Source organism: Daktulosphaira vitifoliae, unplaced genomic scaffold (genome assembly GCF_025091365.1).
Source record: "Daktulosphaira vitifoliae isolate Bord-2020 unplaced genomic scaffold, ASM2509136v1 Scaffold_2, whole genome shotgun sequence".
NCBI classification, from domain to species: Eukaryota; Metazoa; Arthropoda; class Insecta; order Hemiptera; family Phylloxeridae; genus Daktulosphaira; species Daktulosphaira vitifoliae.
In genome coordinates this window covers 12,545,260-12,549,628 of record NW_026099573.1, presented here as the reverse complement: position 1 = coordinate 12,549,628, position 4,369 = coordinate 12,545,260, and the positions used below count along the sequence as shown (strand labels likewise).

The 4,369-nt window shown below is 23.4% G+C and overlaps 1 protein-coding gene across 4 annotated transcripts in view; it reads right to left on the bottom strand.

The window, feature by feature from the left end:
- Window positions 1-4,369, bottom strand: part of LOC126900031 (uncharacterized) — a 238,638-nt gene that overhangs the window by 146,303 nt on the left and 87,966 nt on the right. The gene's annotated exons all lie outside the window — the stretch shown is intronic.

The window sequence follows — 4,369 nt, the reverse complement described above, 5'->3', positions numbered from 1 at the left end:
TGTATTTATAATGTTTTTTAGGGTAGAGATAAAATACAATGTACATCCTTAAAAATGTTATTTTAATAGGCACCTTTGGACAGATTTTTTGGTAATTGTATGCATTATTTAAAAACTAAGTTAAATTAAGTACAACATTTTAAAATATANATTATTTAAAAACTAAGTTAAATTAAGTACAACATTTTAAAATAGAAAACACAGAATTTTAACACAAAAATAGCATATTTTTGAATACGCTAGACTTTTCACCAAGAAGAAAATCTATATTTCGAATTTTTTTTTTTATAGTGAAGTATATAATATAAGCTTTAATTTAAGATTAAATAAAAATGTCAATATTTCAGGAACATTTTCAAAAATTACATTGAAAAAACTTAACTTGTGTGCAAAAATTGATTTTTTGAATTCCTTTAGTGGACAGGTTTAGAGTCAGATTTTCAAAAAAATTATATAAAATGAAAGAAAAATAACTAAGATTTCAATATAAAAAAAATAATTTTAATTTGTCCATTTTTCAAAAAGTCCATTTTTCATGGCAGTTTTAAGAATTAAAATATTTCATGCTAAACAGTGATTTTTACACAAAAATTACATTTTTCGTTAAATTCGACAGCCATTGTCCTACAAAAGAAAAGGTGACGGGACAAATTTTTTTTCGAACTTATTGTAAGCTTTAATTTGACATACGTTTAAAGATTGCGGTATTTCCGGAACATTTTCAAAAGTTAAGTTGAAAAAGCTAGTTTTTAAAAAAAATTGCTATTTTAAATCCTTCCTTGTGAGCAAGTTAAGTGTTAATTTTTTTTAAAAAATGATATCAATAGAAAGGGAAGTATCTAAGGTTTTAATAAAAAAAAGTTGTTTAATTAATTTAAAAAAAAAAAGTGAAAATATTTAGCGATTTAAAAAATTGTAATTTTTTTGGAAATTTCCCCCATTTATGGGGAACGAAGACATTTTTTTCAATTTATAAGTATAATATTTTCAACTAGATAAGAATTGTAATCATTTGACGTTTCGTTGAAAAAGTAGGTCAAGTTAGAGCGGAGAAAATAAATGATAGTCACAAAAAAATACCTTCTCAGCTTTGCATTGAAGCTAAAATCTAAAATATAGTAAAATAATTTTAATATGAATAAGAAATTTCTTCTCGCGAGGGGTAACTATAGTGATGGGATCCTTGAACTTTATTCAATTTATTGAATTTAAATGAGATAAATATCAAAGGAGTTGAAAATTTATTCTAACATAAAATAATTTATCTATTTATATATCATGAACGTCAATTCACTTTTTTTATAAACATCATTCAAAACAACAATTAAAATTACATTAAATGATATTAATTACAAATATTGCAAAATAAATAAAAAGTTTAAAAAAAAAAAAAATGTAATAATGCGATTAATTCTGTTCATCATAATACAATTTAATAAAAATCCTTTTTTTTTATCTTCTAATTAAATAATAATAATAATTTATAATACACAAAGATAAGAAAATTGATTAAGGAGTGAGTAGAATAGCAACTACCCTTTTATGGACACTTATGCAATTATATTACTTTTAAAATAATTATATCATATACGATCATTAACAAAATTATTGAGTGGCCTCTACAATCATATTAAAATAATTTACCTTTTAATTTTAATAATATTCTAAAATACTTTATTACATTAATATGAAAAGAGAAAGTTATCTGAATTATTGAGTTCTTTTGGGTATTAAATACAAAAATCATTCAATTTTTTGTTAAAATTAGTCAATTATGTAATATTTTGCAGAATAACAGAAAACTTACACGATTCTAATTTATTAAAATTAAAGTTTATTTAATTTAATAAAATTTAAAAAAATAAACACGTCTGATGACTTTTCTTTTATGAATAATAAACCTACAAAGTCAAAAATCATGATATTTTTGGTTGACAGTAAAATATTTTTTTTTAATGTCTTAATAAGCATGGAAGCATTTTACGACTGTAATTTTAACCATTGTTAGATATCAATAAGGGTTAATCTAAAAAAATGTCTCAACTCTACACTACAGAATTCCTAATGTACTTGTTAATTTGTATTATTTATATGTTCTTTCTATTTAGCTTTAGCCTTACATCAATGATTAATAATAATAATTATTATTATTTGTTAATTGATAAATTCCGACACATATAAATGGTGTAATAGTTTGCTTATATGTTATTATTTTAGCAGATATTAAGTTCTAAAATTATATAAAACTACTGTGTCATTAAGAATAAAATTATTTTTTGATTATAGAATCGTACCACCATTGATACTTAAAAATACTGAACTTAAGATTGGTGCACTAAATAAATTATTTTCAAAACGTCATTTTATGGAGCCTTTTAAGAATATTAAAATTATCATAGAAAATCGTGAAAAAATAGACGCGAGTATATTATTTCAAAGTGAAGTGAACTCCGAAAACTTAAACCAAATAGAAAAATATTTTGAACAATTTATAAGGTGTAGGTATACCGAAATACTTAAGAACTATGAATGTTTATTGTCCACCATAATCAAATTTTGTAGAAATGAAGAATTTAAAGGTACTATTAACATATATTATAAACAGTCTGTAGAATGCATAAATCAACTGCGCAATTCAGTATCGTTGTCTGTTAATATGCTAAAATCTTTATTATCTGCTTTGTCAATACTAAAAAAATTATATATTTGGGAGTATTCTAAAAATGCACACAATAGCCTGCATATAACAGCTACTATTTTAACGGAATTATTTTATTATTTGAAATATCTAAATATTGGTCCGAATGAAATTACAAAGACGATGAATGAAGTAGAAGCAAAAATATATCTTAACGAATTATCTGAGTTCCATGAGAAATTCCAAAGTGGTTTAAAAAATGAAATGAATCGTACCAAAAAATTTCGTTGTGAATTTTTAGAGAAATATAGAAATACTGCGTCATTGAGAATTCATTTTAATAATCTGAAGGAATCAATTAAATATGATGGTCCAGTTTATGAACTTATTTGCTCATATTTAAATACATTTTGTAATCAAATTATCAACACTGATTACGAAAATCTAGGGTTCAAAGATTTAATATAAGTTTTTTTACAACATTTTTTTTTTGTAATAATTTATATTTAACTTATAATAAATATTATCGTGTTAATGATGTATGGCTAAATAAATTACTATTATTCATCTCTTTTTTAATACTCATGAAGATTTTAAAGTCTTTTTCTAAATATAAGTTACTAATTGTAATAATCAAAAATAAGACGGAATTATTAAGTGAGAGATATAGATGTTAAAAGTACAGTTCATAAACCCACACAGCAATGAAATATTACTAGATTATTTCTTTTTGAAATTAAATATTTCTAGAATATAACTAGAGTATTTTTAAATATTCTCCCATTATTATTATATAAATATTTTTTAGAATCCTCGTAAAGTTGTATAATAAATGGTTATAAAGAAAAAAACCCAGCACAGGGGGGTCGCGGCACAATAGTGAAGTGGCATAGATGGATCAAGTATAATGATATCTGACAGTGATTAAAATCACTATCATAAGAAAAAGCTTCGATGCAAATCTTTAGATAATGTTTAATTTAAAAAAATTGGTGGATAATTCCAAAAGCTTCATAAACTGCTAGTTCATTATTAATATCCTAATTAAGATAAAGTATGTCAAATGAAAAAGGGATTATTAAAAAATAGTATTTCCCATAAAAAAATTATATTGATCAATACACTTTTCAATAAGTTATAGCACAATAAAGTTAAAAATGGAAAATCCAAAATCGAAAATTTTCACACAAAAATAGCATTCGGTAGCTATTTTCACCGTGAAGATAAAATAAAGTCCGACATTTTTTTTTTTCATGATAAAGTATATTATATTAGCTTTAATTTAAGATATATATAAAAGTGTCAGACCTTCCGGAACATTTTCAAAAATCAAGTTGAAAAAATTAATTTTTTGTGAAAAAGTTGTCATTTTAAATCCCCCCCTGTGGGCAAGTAAAGGGTCACATATAAAAAAAAATATACCAAATAAAAGGTAATGATATAATGCATCTATTTAAAAAAAAATTATGTTGATTTGTTTATTTTTGAAAAAGTTATGGAAGTTTTAAGAAAAATCAGTGAAAAAAATTACAAAATTTACCAATTTTTAAATTTGTAATTTTTTTGGATATTTTCCCCATTTGCGGGGAACAAGGGAACATTTTTCAATTTTTGAGGGTAATGTCTTCGACTAGATACGATTTGTGATCTTTTGACGTATCATTAAAAGAAATCGGTTCGGTGAGAGCTGAGAGCTGAGAAAAAGTGGTAACAGACAAAAAAAAATAATAA